The 25,495-nt window shown below is 37.9% G+C and overlaps 1 protein-coding gene across 1 annotated transcript in view; it reads right to left on the reverse strand.

Moving 5' to 3' along the window:
* THSD7A (thrombospondin type 1 domain containing 7A) overlaps positions 1-7,826 on the reverse strand; it is a 274,526-nt gene extending 266,700 nt beyond the window's left edge. The window contains exon 1 of the mRNA XM_051612804.1: positions 7,787-7,826. The gene's annotated coding sequence lies outside the window, so the exon portion shown is untranslated. The remainder of the gene's footprint in view (positions 1-7,786) is intronic.
* Positions 7,827-25,495: the final 17,669 nt, after the last annotated feature.

Raw genomic sequence — 25,495 nt, forward strand, 5'->3', positions numbered from 1 at the left:
TCACTGATAAGAAGAGCTACTCTGGGATAAGCACTTTCTTAGGTTGAGAACTGCTATCTATAATCTCGGCACTTTGATCTCTCAGAATAGGAAATAATGCGATATCTGGGAAGTGTCTCACTATTAATAGCTAAATATCTTTAAATGGAGCAGCTTTGAAGATCACTTCTAATATCAATAGCTTGCATTTATATAAGGCTTTCATTTCCAAGGACAATAGTACAAGGTCCCTGAATCTGATATGCTCATGCATGTATATATAAACATTTGCATTCAAACACATAATTAAGATTATAAATATATACTCATTTATAAATATAAATGCATATTATATCAGCTAACTATAGTTCTTGAGACTTTGTATATAAGGCTAGGTAATAGGCCAAACTATAATCATGCTGACATCAGCGGAATTATACTAAATATGTAGAACGTGATCCAATGCTCACTGAAGGAAAAGTTGTATCAGAAGACTTCTGTGCAGAAGACAAATAGAACAACCTTCATTTAGTTAAATATATTCTGCAAACAAGAAGGGAAAGCAAGATATTTTTTACAGAGGAATCTTGGCTAAACTACTGTTTGCTCTATTTCACTTTAGGCAGAATAGATGTCATTCAAGTCAGGTTTTCAGAAAGACTTATTTTTGCTGAAAACCCTCAGACAAGATATTCAGAATTCCCATCAGGTTATTTTTACATGGGGCACCCAGGCCAGAGACTTTCTATCAGGAAAAAAAGAAAATAAATAAATAAATGAATCGTTCTGGTTGAACATTTCTCATTTAGCAAGTAGCACCAGTTCACCTTCAGTGAAATCGATTATGCTTGCTATGCAATATTTAAAGGGTACATTGTACTGTAATTTACCTCTTTCACTTCTCTACTCATGTATTTCTCCAACTGCTCAAATTGAATTTGACTAAAACACCTAAGGAAGGGAGTCAACACTGAAAATTATTTACAATTTTATAAAATCTATTTTTAAACAAGCATAGATTAACTTTCCCCCAATGGTAGCTCATTAATTCAAGTAAGGACAAAATTCCTTTCCTCCTGCAGCAAAAGGGGATTCTAATACTAACTCAAGAAGGTTGAATATCATTCATCAAAATAAGAAAAGCTGTAAGGGGTCTAACTTATTATTTATTTGAATAACTAATTTTTACCAGGTTGTCTATTTTTTTACATACTACAACTAAGTAGAAGTTCATTTTTCCACAATTACTGTAGAAGCCTTCCACAAGCAGTATCTTCTGTATCACATCCTATTTCCAAGTGTAATGACCCTCAAAATCTGAGATTGATTTTTACTTTAATCTGATCAATACTAATCTCCAAGATATATTAGACATTACATTGACCTAAACAAAAAAGTCATTACATGTATATTAGTCAATCTCCAAAACATTTATTAAATTAGTTTCAGAGACCACAAAGGGTGTATTGTTACAACCATTTCTATCTGGGATTTCTATCCATCATCCTTAGGAAGATTTACATGCAACTGACAATTCACATAATCACATAGTCACTGTAGTGGATTTCTCAAAATGTCTTGACCTGTCCTCTATTAGTTTAAGATTAATCTTTTTCTGTGTATCTAATTGAAGGAACACTACCATATTATACAGCTGCTGGACTATTAGAATTCAGTCTTACACCTGTTAAAGTCAATGGGAAAATATATCTCCCCTTCAGTGACAGACCTGAACTCTTAAAAGACTATCGGGAGTCTACAATGTTACAATTAGACTTTAATTCCCTTTGAAAGCAAAGTGGGAGATGCTTCAGCAACCAAAGACCTTGGACCAGCACATTTTATAAAGAAGAATCACAGCACCCCGAAGTGTACTTACATAAAGCACATTTTTTAAAAATGCAGATTTCTGAGTAGTTTTTTTATTTTATTTTATTGGCTAATTTGAAAATAAGACTCTAAAATTTACACGCATTAAAGTAGGCGATAACATGGAAAAATTGTTACTGACTGATGTGGCATAGGCATCTGCTCATTTCTGGTCTCTTTGCTCAAATGAAATCAAGTCTTAAGCTCAGCAAAAGCACAAAGAAAAAAGTGAAAGATAAATAAATACACAATATAATTGATAATTTTTAAATTAAAATTAGTATGGTCATTTAATGCCTTTTTTCTTCTTGCTACAAAATGTAATTTTGCCTCCCTCTGACATTCTAGATTTCAATAGAACTATTTGCATAGTAAACACCCCACACTGTAAATTATTTGAAGCAATAATCACATGTTTATTCTTTTCCTCGGGCAATTTACCCTAAATTAAATAATTTTACAACCTAGCTGAAATTTTATTAAGTAAAAGTAATTTGAAGCATTCCATGAAATTTCTGTCCAGAAGTCTTAACATAATACAAACCTTTATAACACCTTCATAACATAATTTATTTTTGTAAGTTACCCAGAGACACACATACAATTTTAGTAGACTTTATATACTTAAAAGTTTGACACATCAACAGCATTTGCTTAAAAATTCTACTTTATACTTTCTATTGCCTTAGAAGTATTGCCCCTCTGGGGATGCAGATACTAAATGACACAGAAGTAGGCAGAATAAAGTGATAAGCAAGCAAACAGGAGAAGAAGCTGCTTAAAAATAAAACTAAAAAAGTGGATAGCAACCAAGAGCGAGGACATAAAAAGCCACAGAGAAGGCAAATAATTTCATAAACATACTGGGATACTTCCAAACAATCATCCAAGTTTGCTAACAACGGCTTAAACCTGTGTCTCACAGCTCTTTGAATGCTGGCCAGCATGAAGATGTCCACGCTTCAAACTCAACTGTCCAATATCTTTTGGATTCCCATTTCCATAACACTACAGCCACTGCTGATCTTCTAATGTGCATGGGGAGAGAGGAGAGCTAGTATCACTTATCCTGCTCTATTTGGAATCAATGACATTTCAAATTACCCATGTAAAGTATCTTTCTACTAAAATAGAAAATCATATTCTACTAAAGAATATTGTGTTAGAAGTAAACTCATTTCTACTCAAACAAACAAGTATCCACTAAGAAACAGGGTAGTATTTCCCAAACTTTGTCATCCATATTTTAACCAGAAAGAGTACAGCACATCCTCTACGACAGCTGCTAATGGATTAATCTGAAACACATCTTGAAGGAACAACTGAGAGCTAAACAGCAGCCTGTGCTATTATCTGAAAAACAAGTACTTCTGCTGAAGATGCTGTCATGCCACACAAAAGCAAAATAACACATTCCAATGCACTACACAAAAACAGAGAAAGAAGAACAAGATTCCCCACTTTAAAGCTCTTCTGAACTTTTATTTTCTTTCAAAATTCTCTGTCATAGTTTGCATTGTTTCAGTTCCAAAAACTGTTGCAAAGACTTCCCCTGCTGCCCTTGATATTTTAGGGTGAAAGAATGTCTAAAAAAGTCTACACCGCCTATTTTTTCATATTCCTTTCATGAAAGGTCTGTTATTTGAAACCAGTTTAAATATTGATGTGTTTGCAGGAGGAATTTATGAGTGTGTCAGGCCTTACAGAGGGAGCCAGTCCTAAGCACAGACAGGAGAATCAGAGAGCAGGAGAGATTCATCTCCCACTTCAGGCAGGCTAGAGGGCTCCTGAAGGAGAGGCAAAAGAAAGAAGAATAGAAAGATAGGCAGCACACGATGTGCTTTATGCCTGCTAAGGCATAGACAAACACCTTAAACCTGATGTAGAGGTCACTCAAGAGGAGTTAAACATTGGCAAGAGCCAAAAAAGAATGAATGGTTTCTGAAGCTGTGTTTTGAACAAATTGAAGGGCAACGAGACTGGCATGTTGCATGACATGACATTTAAAGCTGGGACAGAAGCTAAGTGCAACCATTTCCCTGGGACCATGCCACTGCTAAGCATATAACCCCTTCTGGAAAATAGACAAATTCCATCTCAACATTTCTGCTGTATGTCCCCACCCGTCTCTGCTGCCACTGGGTGTTTTAGAACTCACTTGTTCTAATGAGGGGATATTCTCCAAATTTGTGCCAGAAAATTTTATTGAGGAAGCAGACAGCTGTTCTCATGCCAGCAAAGTCCTTTATGATGAGGTTCTGCTTCCCTTGTGTTGATCCCCCCCTGAATTTGCAGATGGAGTCCATATCCTGCTTAGCTGTAATTTCCCCTGGTCTACCAGGATCTCCCTTATCTCTCTATGACAAGGCAGGCTCCCTCAGACCATCCTGTTAGCTCTTATCAGCACCTGGTCTAATTTCAAGTATTTATTCTCAAAGATGAGCAATCAGAATGACCATCGTTGCAAGATGACAGCAATATTTTATCAGGTCTTTCAGAACTCACTTTCCTCAGGCATCAAGAGCTTCTATTTTAGTTTTTTCCATTTCTACATTACACTGGCATTCCAGCTGAGTATCTTCTTTATTTCCAAACCACCCCCAAGTTTCTATTGCAGAACAAATCTTACGTATGTTATGAGCATTCGGAGTAACTAATTACAACTAAATTCCAAGGCCTAAGCTTCATTAACTTGTGAAATAGACCTTTTTGCCAAAGATACAACAGGGGATAAAAGGAAAACCGTGGAAAGAGATGCAGTTTTCATTCATAAATTCAAAGAAAGCTGCTATACATCCACACACCACAATCCAACCATCTGGAAGTCAAAGTGGATTCTCAAATTTCACAATGGTAAGTTTCAAACTGTAACATGCAAATTACTTCCAAGAGGCTAATATACATAATTAAGAAAAATGGGCCTACTCACAGCAAGATTTAAATGGAAAATTGCTTCCACTCAAAAATTCTTAGTGGTCTGCAAATTGAAACAAATTTGGAAACTACTTCTTGTATTATTTGGGCATCTTCCATGCATATGGTAGATTGAGAACAGGGCACAGTTCTAACAGCACTCTATGCTTATGACAAGAAAAACTAACAACTCAAAGATGACAATGAATGTATTTATCTCATTAATAGTCCTACTTCTGGAAGAAAGAGTATCTTTTACATCAGAACAATGCAGAATAGCAGACTGAAACTTGCGATGTAACTATACATTTAGCATTTCATCTCTTTTCCTGTATCTCCTTCATCACACATTTAGTCCTGGTTTCAAATCCTGTCAGGTTAAAGTCACAAACACATGAGAAAACAAATGAAGAAGCAAGAATTTTGTTAATGTTATTAAAGAAACTCATCCAGTATATCCCTTGTATTATCTACACATTGTCTTTTCACTCTTTCACTCTGGAGAAGGTAGACTGTGCTATGAGTAAGAATGAATTAATATAGTTTTGCAGCTATCAAGATGAAAATTAAAATACTTTATCCTCCCTAATACATTTTATATACATTGATTAACTACTGATTCATTGTGATAAAGAAGTGACTTGCATCTTTAGAATGTAAGCAGTCAGAGAGAGAAAAGTGACAAGGAATTTCACAGCTTACATTGACCAAATAGTGACTAAAGGAACTTCTACGAATGGAAAGCATGAGATTTGGCTACTTCAGTGAAATCATTAAGAATTTTAGTACCAAGTGCAAACAAAGTGTTAGAATTGGCCCTTTCTCCTCTGACTACATTATTGTTTCAAAAGGATTCAAATAAAAACTTTGTTGCTCTCATGTGGATTTGAAGGAAGGCCTAACCAAAGCAATTCCAGTTCCCTTCCCCCATTTTTGTGGCCAGCTGTGATAAATACCCTATGTACAAGTGCTGTAATGTATGGTGCACTGACATGATATATATAGAATTACTATGTCAGAGTATTATCACTTTGTCAGCTTCCCACTACTCCCACTTGTCATAAGATCCACAATGTGGGATGATAAATGAGGATCCAAGTGCCTAACCTCAGCTGGAATTTCTGGTATGTTGTACTTCCCAGTAAAACAAATTATAAAACACTAGGAATAAAGTGATAGTTGCTAAAGATGCCCTAAAATCCATAGTTTACAAAGAGAAGTCATTAACAATATTAAACCTCAATCCATCCCGAGGACAAAAAAAAATCTGGGAAAAACAGAGCAAGTTCCATCTCGTCAGAGAACTTGAATGGCTCCAATGCTGCTATAAACCAGGTGAAACTTCTAATAACTTCAGGGAAGAAAAAGAAACATCACTACAGTCCTTCTAAATCTCACATCAGAACAGCTCTAACAAAACTAACCAGTCACACAAATATCGATTAAAAAAATTCAAAAATTGTTATACAATATTATAACAATGGCCTTAATAGAAACCAAGTAATTCCAAAATAAAGCCAATAGTATGGCTGAAACAGTAACACATTATGGACAACATGTACCTAAAAATCACCTGCTCCCAAAGCACAGCAGGCGGTTCTCAAGCAACTTTGGTAACATTTGTCCCCCAACATCTTCTACATGTCCTCCAAGAGATCTCTCAGAGAAAAAAACAAACAAACAAACAAACAAAAACAACAACAAAAAAACCACAAAACACAGGCTTTCTCAATAGGATAGCTGAAAGAGAGGATCAAAATTAGGACAGGAGAGGTCTTGTGACCTATACATATGTGGCAAATAATTTCAATATGTTATCCTACAAACATTAAAACTAAAGGATGATCAATATTTCAAAAGTGGGCATTTAAATGAATTGCGAGAGTCTGTTAAAACAACTTTCTCCAGTGCAGCTCCATCAAACTTAGTGCTGATTGATAAATTGCTAAACATAGTCATATCAGAATTCTAACTCAGAATTAAGCATCCCAACCTTAGTGCTACACATTAAATAGCGTGTGCTACACACAAAAATGCAACCATAACCCAGAACTACTCTTTTTCAGCTTCCATTATACCACAGATTTACATTTCACTTACTACAAGAAAACACAAACACCTTGATTTTAACTTTATGCTGACAGCATTTACTGTGATTATTTTTTTTTTAATTACACTTCTATCTTTCCTTTTTAAGAGTGCTCCAGGAGAACTCTCAATGTATGGGACAACAGCCTGCCTGCACCCCCTCTGTTCTCTGTTCACATACCTCTTCACTGCTCTTTGAGCATCACCTCCCCTAGTCCTGTTACAAAACACCCTGTAATCAGGTAAGTATCAGCACCGAACACTTCCAGGCACAGAGCCGTGCTTCAGCTACTACATAAAGGGAGCAACTACAACCCAACTCCTGTAACACGCACCAGGAATTTTATTTTTTTTTTCTGATGTCCTTCAGAGACCACAATTCTTCGCTTTCACAAAAAAAACTTGCCAGTTTCACTCCTGAACCAAAGGAGAGCCTGGCAAACGCCTCTTTTGACAGCCTCTTCGTGCGCAGCGTATTCTTTGCTTTTTATAGACACGGCTTCACGTCATCCTTTTTTGCTGAGCCACTTAGTCCCCCCGCCCCAAGAGCGTAACCACAGCCGAGCAGCCGCTTCTGATTGTTAAACTCTGCGTAACAGCTACAAAAAAGAACAACAAACACGCAGCAGTTTTCCCAGCCGGATACTTCCCGAACAAGCCAACCTCCCAGCTCGCTCACAACCGACCCGCGACGCTTGGGGACTCGCACTTCTGCCCGACCCGGGGAGGGGAACACAAGGTCCCGCTGTCACTGGACGCAGCGGCGGGGAGAGGACGAAGCGCCCGGCGCAGGTGAGCGCCCGGCGCCCAGGCAGCCCCTTAGCTCCCGCGTCAGCGGCGAGGGGCGCGGAGCCCCCCGCCTTGGGGGTGGGGGCCTCGGCGGCGGGCGGGCGCCCCGGCGCAGCACCGCGCAGCACCGCGCACCCCCCGCACTCACCGCCCTGCTCTGCTCCTCGCGCCGGGACGCGGCGGTGGCGGCACCTCCCTCCTGTGCGGGGCGGAGCGGGGCGGTGGCTCCGCGCTCCCCCTCCCCACCCCCGGTGCCCCGCACCGCCCACGCTCCCTTCCGCGGGCATTCACCCGCCCCCCCCCCGGCATCACGCGGCCGCCCCTCCCCGAGAGCCCGCGGCTCCATCCGCAATGCAGCTGCGGCCGCGCTCTCCTCTCCTCCTCTCCTCTCTGTCCTCCCGGCCCGGCCGGGCACCTGCCTGCCCCCCCTGGGATTCCAGCTTATCCCTCTGGGCAGTGCGGCCCCTACCGCGCGAGCGGACGGGCAGCTCTGCAGCTGGAATATCGCTCCTAGGAGCACGGCCAGAGAGGGGTCAGGGGGCTCCTGGGACTTCCGTGCCCTCAGGGAGGTGAAACAAGGAGAGACGGGAGCGGGGAGAAAAAGATGAAAGAAAAAAATTGTTGAAAGAAGAAATAAATAAAAAGAAAAAAAGAAAGAAAAATAAAGAGAGAGAGAGAAAAAAGGACGAGAAGGGTGTTCTTTCCGAAAAGACTTTTGCGAGCTGCTTCTTCTCACCCCCCACCAATCCCCCCCAACCCTATTACTGCGGCGGACCCCAGGGACAGGGCGAGATTAATTGCTCTGTATTACGACGAAAATGGTAGATGCCATTAATCAGGGAAGTTGTAAGTCATCCACGTTTGTAGATGGTATTCCGAGATTAGCTGGGACAGATGGCAGGCAAACACAGCGCTCTGCAGGTCTGGCGTAAATCACTCAACTTCTGGAATTATTAAATGGCCAGTGACAGAACCTCATACATTTTCTTAAAGAGAAGTGCTTCTTAGGAAGATGAATATTCAACTTCAGATTGTGAAAGAGCGTTTCCAGTTGCTGTTAACAGTTCCCTTTCTGAATAATTAAAGTATTTGGGGTTTCCTTCCTGAATGTCAGAAACTTCAAACCTGAAAAAGAAACATGATTTTTCACACAGATATCTTAGAAACACGGATAAGAAGCAAAGCCAGGAAAACTACCCAAATCATTGCTTTAATGCCCTTTCTGAAAGAAACGGGGGAAATTGTAATTTAATAGGTGTGTCCTCACGTCTCAAGTAGATTTGTCTTTACTTTGAATAACTACTTCAGCAAAATAATTGTTTTTCAAGTTTTATGTTTTCATGCACTTAGAGGAAAACAATGAATCAATGCCACTTTTATTCACTACATTTAAACAAACACTAGACATTCTGCGGAATCTAAGTATTCCAAGTGGAGAGAAGACCCTTTTTCATTAGTCTCCCCTAATTTATTTATTTTTTTCACATAGCATAAATGAGTTATGGCATTATCAACTTCAGTCAGTCTTTCAGGGTATCACATTGATTGATATGTCAAATGCTTTTCTAAGTATAAGCTTACCACCAACATCTAATTGTGAGGTTGATTGCATATCTTGCAATAATGTGATCAATCTACAACAAATTCAGACTTTTGCAGAAACCTGAGCTATAAATTCCATAATAGCATCTATTCTATCACATAGAAGAGACTACAGTCCAAAACACAGGGTTTACAATAGTTATTGAAAATAATCAAATGTTAACCTCATTATATGTGAACAAATGTTTACTGTGCTGATCAGCTTTGTTTTCATTATTAAGAACTTCTTTTAGGAAAATACATGTTATTTTTATTAGATTTAAGAAAAGCAATGTAAAAAAAAAAAGTGCTTTTTCTTTTATAACTTATTGTCAACATTTGAATTTACTGATTTAGTGGAGTAAATTACCCTGAGTCATCTTTAAATTGCATCAGTACCTGATACAGAAACAGTCTTGCATACAAGTTTCATCATTCCAACTTTGATACAAAATCTAGGGAAAATTAGGTTTAAACTATTTATTTTTAAGGTCATTGTTATGATTTAGAAATATCACTATATGCAATCAGAATAATTTAGGTTGGTGAAGACCTTCAGAGATTATCTACTTCACCTCCCTGCTTAAGGCAGGGCAACTTCAAAGCTAGACCAGTTTCCTCAGCACCTTATCCAGCCAACTTTCAAAAATCCCCAAGAATAGAGACTCCAGCTTTTCTGTTCAGTTTTGGCTGTGTACTTATCGAGGATATTGTTTTCTTTTTGCCTAATCAGCAATCCCCTGCTGCAACTGGTGTCTGTTGCTGCTCACCCTTTCTCTGGGCACCTGAGGAGAGCATGGTTCTGACTTCCCTGTAAGCATTGCCTCAGCAGTTGAAAATGGCAACCAGATCCTCCAGCTTTGTCTTCTTTTCTTCAGACCTCTCAGAAATATCACTAATTGTTTACAAATTCACCACTCTATCCGGTTCCTTTTTAATGAATATCACTCAAGTTAATATTATCAAGTTAAACTGTGAGGTTTTGCCCATCTCTCAGAATACTAGAAATGGATAGCTAAAATGATGCATTCATCTTTTAAAAGAGGTACTAATCATGAAACCTACACAAACCTGCATATTCAAAGTGAAATTTCCTCCTCAGTTTCTCTGTGCATAAGAAAGTGCAAAGATTCAGGTCAAAGTAAATTATATCCCATTTCGCCATACAAATTGATCATACAGTAACTTTAAGGGTATCAGCAGCACCTACAAAGCAGACTGGGTTTTCCCAGGCCTTACGTAAAAATACTTTAATACTGAATGTTAGATTTTTCCACTAACAGTAATGATGTTTGCCTGAGATGCAGTTTCTCAGGCATATTTGAAAGTTGGTACACATCTTTATGCAAGTGGCAAAGGTTACTCAGGGCAGTTGTGGCTGTCCCCTCCCTGACAGTGTTCAAGGCCAGGTTGGATGGGGCTTGGAGCAATCTGGTCTAGTGGGCAGTGTCCCTGCCCATGGCAGAGGGGTTGGAACTAGATCTTTAAGGTGCCTTCCAACACAAACCATTCCATGATTCTACGGCCTGCATACAGCCACACAGCTGGTGTGAGGTAGGTCATTGAGTGAAGCTATTAGGGACAGTAGCTCAGAGGGAAGTTGGGAAATGGAAGAACTGGCAACAAGGGTAGTCTAGGTTGAAACTGGTTTCCCTTTTGTTCACACAAGGTCTGATAAATTGACTGAGTTGTTACTATTTTACATATTCTATGCCTTATGGTGACATTAGTTAGTTATTACAGTGGGCAGGAACCTACTCAAAAAATCATCAACAAAGCAGACTCTAATTGGCATTCCTGTTCACAGTCCATGTAGAAAGCATTAATTTTCTAGTATCATGTGGGCACAGCACACACAACTACACCACTGGTTACTTTGAAACATTTAAGGTCAAGTGCAGGTTTACATTGGCCACACCTACGACGCAACTCAGCACCTATCTGCTCTTTTCTGAAGCATTGTCTTCCAGCCTTGTTCTAAAATAAGGAAGAAATTAACATTTAATAAATGTATTTTTCCTTCCTCCATTTGAAATGTTATTCCGAACACAAAGTCTAAAATCTTGTTTATTTTTTTTTAATTCAAGGACTAGTCCTTACAAGAATAAGCAATAGAGCAGTTTGAAGCAACCCCTTTGGTATTTTGGCCACATATCTATCCTGAAGCAGAAGAAACACAAAAAAATATTGAATTTTTTACCTATTTAGGGATACCTCTTGTTTCGCCTTAGAAACAAAATTGCCTTGTGTCATATCTGAAGCACCCAAACTGGAAGATCATCTATTAGTTTTCCTAACAGATGTACGTCTTTGAAAACACTTCTGCTAAAGAACTTTATTTTCCTAGAACATCAATTGAATTGTTAACAGTGCATTCAATTTACTATAAATAGATTGTAAAAAATATATGTGAATGGAAGCAGATGTTGGAAATACCTTTCCTGTTCAAATCCATTTTTCTGTGTATCTCCTAAAAAATGAACACTTGAAAGTACTGGAATATAAATTGCTCATTGAGAAAAGTTCTGCTATGCCATGAAGGTGTGCCTTGGAAATAATATGTGAATCAGGTTTTAAGAGAGATTTGATATTTTATATCTACCACTAAATCCAGCAATAGTGTAAAGATCAGAACAATAAATATTTCCAGCTGTCAAGAGTCAGAAATCTGGAAAGCTTTGAAGAAACAGGAGGAAAGACTGGAGAGCACCCGAAGGAAAAGGGCGCAAGAACAGCCTGAAATCATATTGCCCAGAACAAGGACAGGCACAAGGGCAGAACAGTGGTGGGCTATGCAAAGTGGCTGCTGGAAGCTGAGTGTGACATTTGTGTAACTGAAGCAAGAAAATGTTGTCAGGGCAAAACTAGCTAATTTTTTATTTTTTTTAAGCCACATGGGGATTTAACTTCTCAGGTAAATGTATTATGCCTAAGGCCTTCAAGCTTTGCTGCTAAAAGCTCTGTGCAACAAGTAGTGAAAATTTTATTCAGATCAGTGAGGTTAATAGGACTCTTCCAACACTTCATGCTTTAAGAAATTGAAAGAGGAAATAAAGCTATGAGCATCCAATTCAATTTATATCTGTGGCCCTCTGTGCTTGCCATGCCAATAAGCACATGTGGTATCTTGAAGGAAAACTTACTATTACACTATTGCTCCAGACAAAGTATTTTAGGTACCTTCCTATTGACAGGACAGGATGGCATGCAGCGGTTGCCGCAGACCTGCAGGAATGTTGTTGGTCATCAGACAGGAGAAGTCCACCCTTCTTACAGGGGAAAGGTATATGGAGTACAGAAATCCCTGTGCAGAGACAGTGAAGCAAAGCATCCATACATTCTTGCTGAGTTCTCCAAGTTGTAGGTAATCTAAGTTTTATTTTCTTACTAGGGTCTTGTAATAGAAGTTATTTCCAACACGTATGAGAGCTGTCGTGTGTATACATATTTTTAGGCAACTTACCTATTTTTGTATGAAATATTAACTACTGGCTGATTTTTTTAACTATTAGAGAAATATTATTAATTTAATTAAAAGGTCAATGTATTTTTACAAAGGGATATATATCCATTATAATCTGTATTTCTCAAGGGGGAGAAAACAGATTGTTTTATCCCCAGTTAGTGTCAGTATTTTAAACTGCCTCTCCCTTACTTTAAGTTAAAGGTACAAGGAATGTGAGGAGAACATTCCAGTTCTGGATTCAAGCTCCTGGAACACACTCTAGCACTGAATTCCTTCCTTTCCTTTCACAAGTATTTACCTGGAAAGTTAAAACTCTGTCATTCACTGCATATCCGATATATTCCAAAGACAAGCTCGTCAGCTTTAGCATTGTAAAAAGCTGATTTATGAAAACAAAAGCTTTTATTGCACAACATTATTACACTTGTAATGCCTATATGAAACCCCAATTGGGTATTACCTTTATTAGTGACAATGAACCTTTTCAACATTAGTTCCTTACAAAACAGAAGAGTATTTTCTTGCCATTTATGTTTACAATGTTGTTTGTTGTTTGTTTGTTTTCTTTTTTAGTCTAGTTTGGAGACTAGAGGAACTCCAGGGAGTTGGTAATTCAAAATATAAAGGTCAGATTCTGTTAATAAAAGCAGAACATACATAGAAGAAAGGCATTTTCACGAAAAGCTGGTCCATTGTGGACTACTTGCTCATTACTCTCATCCTCTCTTAGGACACATGGAGGTAATCCTATTTCAAGACATAAAGCACAGCTGAAATTTAGGCAGAATGAAAAAAGCTTGAATCTGTTAAAAAGGGTCATATATCAAAGCTAGAAAGGACCTGATTCATAGCTAAATCAGGAACTGTAAATATCCAGTTTGGTTGGAGAAGACCAGGGAGACTTTCCCAAATTTGCCTGCAGAGAGCTAAAAATGTATCCACAACAGCATCCTTAGGTGGGCTGCAGGAAATCACAAATTTATCAGTAAGAACAAATATAACATCACTCCTTCCAGCCCTACCAATGTACTGCTTTACTCTCAATGGGGCCTCCCTACATTGCTATATGGAGTAAACTCATGCTCTTGGCCCTGGGATTAGAAGCAGCATGATGAGAAAAGATATAGGCTTTCATTTGTTTCAATTTTTAGCTATAAAATTATACTGAGTTTTTTCAAGTAGAACAAATAAGTAACATATGCTTTACATAAAAGATGTATAGGATCAGGTCTGAGAATAAGAAGGTTTATAGGGTCTTTTCATTCACTAAAAGCAGGCACCAGGTCATCCTATCACTAACACACACAAACTGAACGTGACCACTAGAAACCATTTTTTAATGCACTACAATGTAAAAAAAATGTAATTTTTAATTTCAAACCTTGTATGTCCTTTTCTGTGTTGGATTGCTCAGGTATGGCCAAATGCAGGCTGCACCTCACTGTGATTGTGACACAGAAAAATGGAAACACCACTATTCCTAGGGACACGATCGAGTGATGATGTGACTGTCAAACATAAGTATTATTTTCCACAGTGAGTCTTCTGTATCATCAATTTTACTGTGATTATATTTTTTTAACAATATATGACAATTTTCTACTTGACTGAAACTTTACATAGCATACACAAATACAAATTTTGTATTTTTTTTAATAGAGCATTATTTTAATACCTTAGAAAAGATGTCATGTTGTCTGAAGCTGACTTGATCAGTGATACAGCATGAACACTGCATGATATAGAATGGTCTTTGGAGGATTATTTTGGAAATGTGGACACAGAGTATTGAGTACATTTTTAGAGTATGTAGAATATGGAAATATTTTGTCATGGTAGCCTTCAAAGATATTTTACTCTCACAAAGTATTGGCATTGTTTAAACTGATATCTCATAAGCATTACCAGAAGATGAATAATAATAATAATAAAAGCTGCCCAGCAGAAATTGTTGAAAAGCTCTGTTTGTATCTTCTAAAATCTGCATGTCTATTCATATGACTGGGTCTTCTGACACCTTAGGGAATTCTCCTTTCCTGGCTATAGAAACATTTGGTGGTTGGCTGGTTTGTTTTCAGATTGTAGTCAGAGTTGAAATTTTGTTTGGTTTGTGTTTTTCTTTTTCTTAATGAGGCAATAAGGTCTCAGCATCTAATGAAAAGATAGGTATAGTTAAGGGGAAAGACAGCAGCAACTAACCTGTCTCTCCCACACAAAATTCTGTCTGCAAGCTGAAATCAATAGCATTAGCTAAACTTGACTAAAAGTGTCAAAAAAGGGGATTTACAAAACGGAATAAAAATCAAGCAGCCTAACTCTCATCCTTGAGGTTGAAAGCAGAGCTTCCTGTGTCTTTGAGGAGAATATTATTTCTTTGCTGTCTGATATATATGAGCCAGAAAAATTGACTAATACATCACATACATTTTTATAGCCTAATTAATAACACAAGTCTCATTTTTTAGCTAAATCCTGCTTGGAGAAACTTAATTATTTTTTAAACCTAAGACTCTAGACTTTAAAAGCTAGTGTGTGGGGGTTTTTGTAGTTTTGGATTTTTCTAGCTGATTTAAAAAAAAAAAAAAAACACAACTACAAAACCAACACAACAAAAATTCCCAAACCCAGAGTTAAGGATTAAAAGAGTTTGATACTCACCTACTTTTTAAGCAGCTTTTTATCATTTAAGGCTGAATTCTCCAAGCTCCAAAGGCTCTAAGACCCCTAGGTTGGAGGGGGCCTGGAACAAGCATTGCTTTCTCCATGACTTCTAACTTTCCACAAACTGAACAGTAATCACCCACCTGGAAAAATATGAGACCTGTTTGAAGGCTATATTAAATCAGAGCAAAAGATTTTTTCAGTAGCTGAGAGCTGCTGGGGTTTGGGATTTCACCTACAGCCATTTATTTTTCTTCTTCTGGACACATACCACCTACTTAAAAGATTGACAAATATGATCAGAAGCATGTCTTCTTTTCTCTCCTTTTAATTACCTCAGAGCTTAGGAAGGTGTTTTATGAACATGGATAAAACTGACAACAACCCTACAAAGCAGACAAAATCCTTACGCAAGAAGCAGAAAAAAAATGTTAAATGAGATATCTGGAATCCTATCTTCTGCTCCACAAAGTATAGTTAATTATATTTTAGGTCTGAGCGTATTTTTAGAAGCTTTCAAGGCTATCAGTTTGTCACTCTAGAGTATTGTCCTAAGACGATACAGAGAGAAGGTTAAAAGAAAGGCTCTGAAATCAAGAAGCTTAAGTCCTGTTTTCAAAAAAGCATTTATGATGGCTATGTGAAAAACCTTTGAAAAGCCATATTTAGACTCATATTAAAATTGGAAAATTATTTCAATCTGTGTAGGTAATGGTTTGGATTTCCAGAGCACTATCTGACCTAATCAAAAGCTGTTGTTCCCCACCCCCTGCCCTTTTCTATAGCTATAGAGTGATGAGTATGCTTCACAAAGCCCCTAGTGGCACTAATGATGTTATTGCTTCTTTTTGCTGAGCTGTCATTTCTTCTAATTATCATTTATATTGGGTTCTGCTACTTTCTGGTATTAATATTGCCACATATATACTTTAATTGTTAGGCAACACTATGCAGTGGTAATTCTGAAGAGAATTTCATCCCCCTTGACTTCCCTGAAGCCTTGAAATATTTATGGATGTCTTTGAGATGGTCCCTGCATAATGCTCATTACAAGGGGAAGAGTTAGCTGTCCATAAAACCTTTCATTTTATACATGCAAATGTCCATTGTTTGAACAAAATGGATAATTGAGCACCTAATTAGTAAATACCTGCCTGCACACACAATTAGCCAATTTGCAAGAACAGATGCTGGCTTACGAATACACTGAAACTAGTTACAGTGGTTTGCAAGTTCCTTTCATAGGTGACTCCCTTCCACCTCCTAAGTTTTAAGTTATTATCCTTTTCCAGAGAAGATGTTAAGAGAGAAGGAAATGACACTATGTCAAGTATTCCCTTTAGAATTTGATGCTTGAACATAGAAACAGTGTAAGGGGTCTTAACCAATCTTCAGAAATTCCCTCACCCTGTGGTCAGACGCAAGCACTGGCTCCATCACCTACATGGTCAAAAATGTAACTGGACCAAGTGCTCACCTTTTCTCCATCACATCAATCTTAGCTAAATGTATCATAGGTATAATTTTAAGTTTTTCTTCCTCTGGAAGAGGATTTAGTTTCCTTGGCTTTTACCCATTCATATTCTACCAAGGAAGTTTACTGAATACGCTTCTACAGTTTCATCTGATCCATTTCATTATTTGCCTTCAAAAGAGATATCTCAGTTATTTTGCAGAGGAAGGTCTCAGTAGATGTTAAAATATTAGAGTATCTCTATGCAACAGATACAAAGCTAAGGTAAGGAATTGAGGTTCTCCAAACATGAAAGCTAAGCCATCTCTTTGGGGAGGAGTATCCATTTCACACACAAGGATCTGTCCATGCGTAATTCCTGGACTTCAACCACCAGAGCCTGGTCCTATATCTTTCTATTGCTCTTTACATTACAGTCAGGCTAATAGTTTACTAAAACCCACTCAGAAGGGTACCAGTTCATGTAGCTACGTCCCCATCACCAAGAACGCTGCACAGACAGACTAACCCAGCAGGGTCACTTTGCTGTGGGGCAGCCACCCATGTGGGCATCAGCAAAATCTTACTCTTAAAAAAAAAAAAAAAAGGAAACTCATACAAGTGTTTTGCCTTTGAAATTGAGAGGTGGAATTGTAATAGAAAGCATCCTAATGGTTGAAGAACTTATGAGCTGCTAGATCTCTCAAAATACCTTTCCACTTTAGCTTATCTTACTTAAGCCTTTTGCAACGACTGGATTCCATACCTCATTATAACAGATTTATTACTTCCTGTCCCAGTAGTGGGGAACATCTGTTGTATTTTGTAATTTTCTAATTTTAAACGCACAATAAACACAATATACACATCTCTGGAATGAAGTGTTGTTATTTTTCATTTATTTATTTATTTATTTATTCTTTGTGAAGGGGGCTAAAGGGACAGATGCTCTGTTAATTTGCATGAAACAGAAGTAGAGCTTCCCATAAGTTTAGGCAATGCCATGACTCATTCATTTTACTAATACAATCCTGATCAATTCTAATTCTGTTTTCTACAGAGATTAATTTGCTGATTATATTTCATTCCCTTGAAGAAGACGAAGAAAAATGAGTCAGTTTATAACATTATACACCAAGGAACCTCCTCAGTTTCTAGAAATTTTTTTTATTATTTTTTTTTGCAAAGCTCAATTCTAGCTTTACTTTCTGATTTATAGAACTAAAAGTGCTTAAAGCAGTTTTCCAAATGACTGTCCTTCAGCAATGCTGCTCAGAAGACCGGCTTACAAAATAGAAAAAACGGACATCTTTTGATTTAGTGCTGTGTGGTGTGTGTGCTTAAAAAAATAACACCTACAAAGCACTGAATTGTCAAAATGAAAGAGAGGGAAAGTAAAAGTTGGAGGCAAGGAATATGATAACGTGTTTCAGTTCACACTTAAACTAAAAACCACATGCAAAGTGGGTACCTTACAGCCACAGAGTGACTTGGTGAACACTAGCCTTCCAGAGGGGAGTAAAGCAGCAACACAGTTAATTGCAACTGGAGACAGGAGAGAGGAAGAGCAATTTATTCACCAGTTAGCACGAAGTCTTAAAAAGTAACCTCTCAGCAGCATCTAGGACACTGAAGAAAACCTGTGAATGAGTAAGCAAATAGAGTTGTTATCTCAGGAGGGATGAAACTGAGGTCTTTTAATGTTATCAAACTGTCTTTGTCTTGTAAAGCAAAGGGACATCCCTATACTGTGCTCAGGCACAGCAAGACGTTTCCCTCTCTATAGACCAGCCAGGTAGCCTGCATTAGAAATTATTCATAAGGAAAGACATGGTCTGAAATGGACCTTTTCCCACTCTGATCTGATATAGACAATTTGTGGATCTATTTGTGAGATTACAGTATTGACTTATTACAATTTATTACTCAGATTTTAGTTTGTTCATTATAGCCTGAAGTTTTGATACTGGCAACATTTTGTATTTGGGAAACAATACTCTTTCTTAAAATACAAGACTTTAATTGAAATCTGGAAACATTTGGACATTAATCTTCAACTCAGATTAGTTTCTGAGCATAAAAGGCTATTCTGTTCCTTTAAAAAGGGATTGTACTATACTTGAGAAACTGCCTTTAGTGGGATGCAAAGAGCTGCAAGTGCCAAGCACAGTTATTTTCACTAGAAAGTCACCCTTTAACCACAAGCAAATGTATTCTTTATAAAGACAACTTGCACTGCGTCTGCTAAGAGCCAATAATGCAATTAGTAACTTTAGTATCTTGAAGATGTTGCTATTTATGCACTCCACTTATGTATACCTGTTAGCAAAAACCTTTTCATAGCTTAGGAGCCAGTTTCAGTCACTTCATAATCTGTTCTTGTTATCAGGCCTGGCTACTTAATTTTTGCAAATAATTTTCAGTGTGCTTTTAAGTCCTGGGAGCAAAATGGTCACCACATAATGGACAGTATGCCAGTGCACCATTAACTTTCTTTTGGCTTTCTATGCTTTGCCTCCAGCTGCTGTTCAGCTCAACCACTTTACACTTACACAAAACCAAAGTTTACGTGGCAAACAGCAAATGGAAAATTCTTAGTGGTATAAATTCTTAGTGGTCTTTGAGGACCTCATTAATTTACAAGAAAAAAAAAAACAACAAAGCACAACACACACACAAAAAAAAAACAACCCAATTTTTTGATATAACATTTCAATGATCAAACTAACAAGCATAAAAATGAACTAATTCACCAGGCCTGAGATTCCAGCTGAGTGTCCCTGAAGTTTGCAGTCATTTCCTCTAATTGCCCATAAGACATTTGTTATTTCCATATTGTTATTCTGATAATTTCATCCCACTCTTCTGCTTTAAAGAGACAGAAGATTTGTGTTGATACACGTCTGAATTTCCACTTGGTTACCTTGTTAAAAAAAGAGGGAAATATGCTAAGGAAATGCCACTAAAAGCCTCTTTTTAAAAAAAAAGTCAAAAGCTCATGTGTTGAAAAAACATTGAAAGCTATAGTTATGCTGCACAGGACTAGGCCTGACTCTGAGTGTGAAGTTCCTGGCAGATAGCTAATGCATGGCTTAAATGACTGCACGGTTATGGTTGTTACATAGAGTCATAGAATCATTTTGTTTCAAAAAGGCCTTTATGATCATTGAGTCCAACCATTAACATTAGGATTGCCTAGTCCACCACTAACCCATGTCCCTGAGCACCACATCTACATGTCTTCGAAATATCTGCAGGGATGGTGACTCCACCACGTCCAAGGGCAATCTATTCCAGTTCCTGACAACCCTTTCAGTGAAGCAGTTTTTGCTAATATCCAATCTAAACCTTCCCTTGCTCAGCGTGAGGCCATTTTCTCTGCTCTTATTGCATGTTATCTGGGAGAGAACAACCCCTGTTTCACTACAAGCTGAAAAGAGGTTGTAGACAGCAATAAGGTCTCCTCTCAGCCTCCCTTTCTCCAGACTGAACAATCCCAGTTCCCTCAGCTACTCCTCATAAGACTCGTGCTAAATCTAGACCCTCCAACAGCTTTGTTGCCCTTTGAACATGCTCCAGCACCTCAATGTCCTTCTTGCAGTGAGAGGCCCAGAACTGAATACAGTACTTGATGTGTGACCTCACCAGTGAATAGAACAGGGGCAGGATCACTTCCCTAGTCCTCCTGGCCACACAGTTTCTGATACAAGCCAGGATGTCATTTGCCTTTTTGGCCACCTGGGCACACTGCTGGCTCATGTTCAGTCAGCTATCAACCAATACACCCCCAGGTCCTTTTCTGCTGGGCAGATTTTCAGCCAATCTTCCCCAAGCCTGCATGAAATATATGACGCAGAAGACAGTCTGTTTAGAAACTGTAACACTTGGAAGTCAGAAAAAGCCAGGATTATATGGTTTTCTTGGAATCCTAACCGTACTGTGAGGCAACATTCATATAATTTATGACCATGCTCTCTTCACTCCCTCAGGTTCCTCCAAGCTAAGGTTGTGTTAAAAACACTGTAGTCATGTGCTATATCCACTGGGATTCCCACAATGGCTAATACAGGCTCTCTAGAGACAGTATTGGTAACTGGAAAAAATCCATTTTTTTTCTTTTGATTCCTGTAAAACATTGCCCATGCTAGGTCACCTTTCTTCCCAGTATCAGTTGTGGACTTCTAGACCTCTGAGAGTTAATAGAACAGCAAAATTAAAATATAATTTAAATAAACCAGAGAAAACAACTCATCCTGTCATGGTAACACTATGATTAAATTATTTAATTGAATTATACAGGCTTAGATAGCATGAAATGAAAGCAGAAATACATCAAGAATCACTGTTTCATGCAGAAAAATAATAAAAGTGTGTAATGGTCCACAAGGTAGTATTTATCTGGGAACAGATGACAGAGGGCTTTATGAGACAGAGCTACAAGGCATGAAGGATATAAAGTGCAATAAAGAAAGGATAAACTCAGCAGGGCTGATAAAGAATAAACATAAAAAAATACTAATCCACAAATAACTGACACACTTATCATTTGTTCTTTCAAAAATAAAGGTTTTTATCTTGAAAATTTTACACTTCTGTGATGATTTAAAAAAGGAAACAGCCTGATATTTAACTTACTTCTGAATATTAATATTAAAATAAATGTAATTTCCTGTATCTGAAGCTGAAAACACTATCTGCACAATCTATTTCATCTTTCAATTCATCTTTCCAGAACACATTAGTGGTTTTAATAAAACTTCAAATTATAAGCATTAAAGGAATGCAAAGTAAAATCTATTGTAAAGAAACTCATCTACTGATAACTGTTAAGATCCTCTCCTAGTTTAAACTTCCATCTATAAAGGTATGCAGAATGACCAAATAATATCAAAAGAAAGCACCATCTCCATCTGTGGGCTATTGTATCTGAATGCATCTTCAAACTACTCCAAGCCACTGAAGCTTCTGCCAGTCTTCTGAAAAGTGGGCTGCTGGGGAAAGTAATAAACTACAACATCTAAAACTGTGGTCAAGATAAAAATAGGTAAAATCCTAGTAACATTTATACTTACAAATATGTTGGTTTTCCAAGGGTGGTTGATTACAATGACGCTATTCAAAGGTATAAATTATGTTTATAATGATTTGCAGCATTGAGGTCTAAGGGCAGTCTGCACTCTATTTTGTAAATGTTAAAAGTCACTTTGATTTATGCCTAACAGCCTGTTTTTAATTCCTCAGGACAGAAAGTTTCCTCCTAGTTACCACATGCCTTAGTATCTTTAAAATATACATTATTCATTTTTGTCCAGATATTCAGCAATTATTTTTTCTTCTTGTTTTTCTTTTTGAACTACACTAAAAGGTGATTTGGATGCACACTGTCTGTCCAGGACTAGTTATCATTTTCTTGAGTGATCTTTGTAAACTGAAGACTGGGCTTTAACTACAGCTTTTAAAGGAATTAAATTGGAAAGTAGGTCATTACATATCATACGTGACTGGACAGGAAGGTAGCACTTGTTTATCCACAGCTGAGTCAGAGCCATTAGTTAGAATGCTGTTTACTGTGCAGGCAAGGAAAAGAGAGTAACTGAGTCACACAGAAATAAACTTCCATCTTTTTGAGTCTTCAGTGACAAAAAGTAATGATGTTTCATTAAAGTAACAGCTAGTTCCTGTACTTACCTACATTAAATTATATATTCATTCACATTACCTCTCTGCAAAAGCAGCACCTTCAATCATCTCCATATTCATATTAAGCTGGATAATTTTATGGTTGTAACATTTATATCTCTTAAGAGATGGGATAATCAAATCCCATGCTGCAGGTTGTAAAGGAATTGCCATGGAGGGTCCCTTCTGCCACTGAAGTTAGCATCACACAGGTGAGGTAGGTGCATCCTTCTCTCTCTGAACCATCTGCCATTAGCCACAGCAGGCAGCAGCAATCAAGATCCAGTATAACGTAGCATCAGAAGATGGTTCTGATATGACTCCTGGACGAACTGAAGGCTGGGCGGCACAGGGGGAAAGAAGAAAAATGAGAAAGATCCAGTTTCAGTTTGCCATGGTATGGAAAGAGACCAACTGGACTCAAAAAAACATGTTAATTTTCTCTACACTTACACTACATATATATGAACTCTGATGAAGAAAAGAAAACCTGACATTCTTGATCAAGTCTTGGTCCCCAGTGCCACACCACTGATTTAACTTAGATCTTATCCTTTGGATAGATATACTGCTAAAATTCCTCTTTCCATATTCTTGCCTATATGGAGTTATTTCTAGATAATGTCACTAGTCAAAGGCAACTCTAGAAAGAGGTAAGTTCAGGAAAAGCCACTGTCACATTTGGATTTTAAAAACTTCTGTAATGTTCATGCTACTGTTATTGCAAGCTAAATTTAACCAATTAGTTCCCTCATAGCATAGATATAAAACCAGGATACCTATATTAGTGCTTAGAAGCATGATTTATTATTTTTTTAAATTAATTATTGTTAAGAGTATGCAAATATGCAAAGAGTAAGAATGTATTTGTGGCTGGCACAACATACACCAGGCAAACTCAAAAAAAAAGCGCAAAACATTTATTATGAGGGCTGAGATCCTTTCTGGATTTCCTGCTGCTTAAAAATAAACCTGGTATCTTCAAGATCCTGTGCACTCCAAGTTAAGAAGTGTTTCCACCTCGATGCAAACAGCACGGCCGCTAAGGGGCGAGCTGCATGCACACAGCTACAGTGGTGCTGTTGCCTTCAAGTGGTCGACCTGCAGAGCTCGGCCACTTACTTCAGTTTCTTTCTAGGGCTGGGTAGAAAGCTAGAACAGTGCTGCATATCTTCAGCAGTTTTTCAATTTCATCAAATTCTCTTCCCTAACCTAAGGCCAGATAAAAGTGAAGAACAGAGTAAAAACCAGTTCATGGGAGGGAATGAATGCAGAAAACAGTATAATTAAAAGCAAAATAATTGAGACTGAGATGAAATTAAACTTCAGAAAGTTATATTGTTTACCTTAGTAAAACTAATGCAATATAAAGTTGGAACTCAGCATTAAATGCTCAAGTCAGTGTTGAGCTGGAGCTCAACATTAATATACACCTATTAAGTATCTTACTCAGTAATAGGATTTCATTGCTGCTTTTATGCCCACATAGAAGTAATGAATGCTTAAACTGTACGGCACAACTTTTTTTCCCCAAGTATTTATAGCCTAATCAGTTGTATCATGTAGAGTAGTATACACAACTTATTATACACAATTACACAAAAATCAGATGTTCTCGGTGTTATTATCAGTCATTTACCAGTGCTTCCATGTAAAATTTATTTTAGTTTAAAGCTTAAGATGAAGTAGCTTTGATACCTCTCATTAAAACAGAGGTTTCAACCAGAGCATCAGGTCAGTGGTTTTTACAAGACAGCTCTTCTGACCACAAAGCAAGGAAAAATTTATTAATAATTTCAGTCAATATAGGAATGCAGCATATGGCCATAGTGTATTCAACTTGCATGCTCAAATTTGATCTGAAACAAACTCTAGGTCTTCACTAGAACAAAAACTGAAACAAAAAAAAACCCTAAATTGTAAAAGAAAAGTTGCAAATAAAAGTTGAGCGCTACTTGAGGCTCCTAAGTGGCACACCTGCCTTTACACCTTTTTTCTCAGAGCTCTGATGAAAAGTGGAGTATTGCAATATCAGCACTGCATCTTTGCCCCTAAACACACGGATCCAGCAGGCTGCTTATGTCCAAATTTATAGACATTAACATCATGACTTAATGAGCCTGTGGGCCCTACCCATGAGAGATCCTTGTCTTCCTCTCTGCATGAGTTTAAAAACAGCTTGTTTGACTTTGGAATGGAGGCAGGATGAATGTAAGCAGGGGCTGATTTCTCCTGAAAGCAAATAATTAAATAAAATCACTCTCAGCTGTCTAACTCCAGCTACTGATAAATTGCAGCTACTAGTTTGTTTAGTTTTTTTCTCACTATGAAGTTTCTTTGGATTTACCAAGTTGAAATGCTGGTTTGTGGTTCTGGTGGGTTTTTATTGTTGTCCTCATTTTTCACAAAGCCTGTCTTGGAAAAGAGGCTGAAGAGCATTAGTGTAGTAGAGAGGGAGGAAGTGGAAAACTCAGGCTGAGGCTTTGCTCCTAAAAATCACAGCCTGATTTCCCAGTGTTGTCTGCACCTAACTACCACCCTCTGCACACAGAGGGCAGCTCAAATTTGCCCCAGCTATTTTGTTCTCCCCAGGCTTCCAGTTTCCATAGGGTTAAAAAATCCAAGCATCATGTATGGGGTGAAACATATAGCATATTCAGGCTGCAAGCCCAGGGCAACAGTCAGAGAGTAAAGCTCAATGTACAGACCCTTTTCAAGTTGGCCTCTCTAACTGGAATCTTAGAATAACCTTTGCAGAAAATAAAGGGAGTCATTTAAAAAAAATGCAAAGAAGAGAGACAAAAACCCCATTTACCTCTCAGTTGGCCTTCAGTCTAGTGGGACTTTGATATAACACAGGTTTTGTCCCAAAAATCTCAACTTGAGGATTTAAATGAGCTCCATAAACAGTGCAGTGGAAGTTTGGAAAGAATAGACCCGCCCTATTGCACTCTGAATTGTGATCATTCAGCTGTCATGTAACCTCGTGGCTACTTCCCCTTCTCAGCAGCCTCCTG

Source organism: Apus apus, chromosome 2, assembly GCF_020740795.1.
Source record: "Apus apus isolate bApuApu2 chromosome 2, bApuApu2.pri.cur, whole genome shotgun sequence".
Lineage (NCBI taxonomy): Eukaryota > Metazoa > Chordata > Aves > Apodiformes > Apodidae > Apus > Apus apus.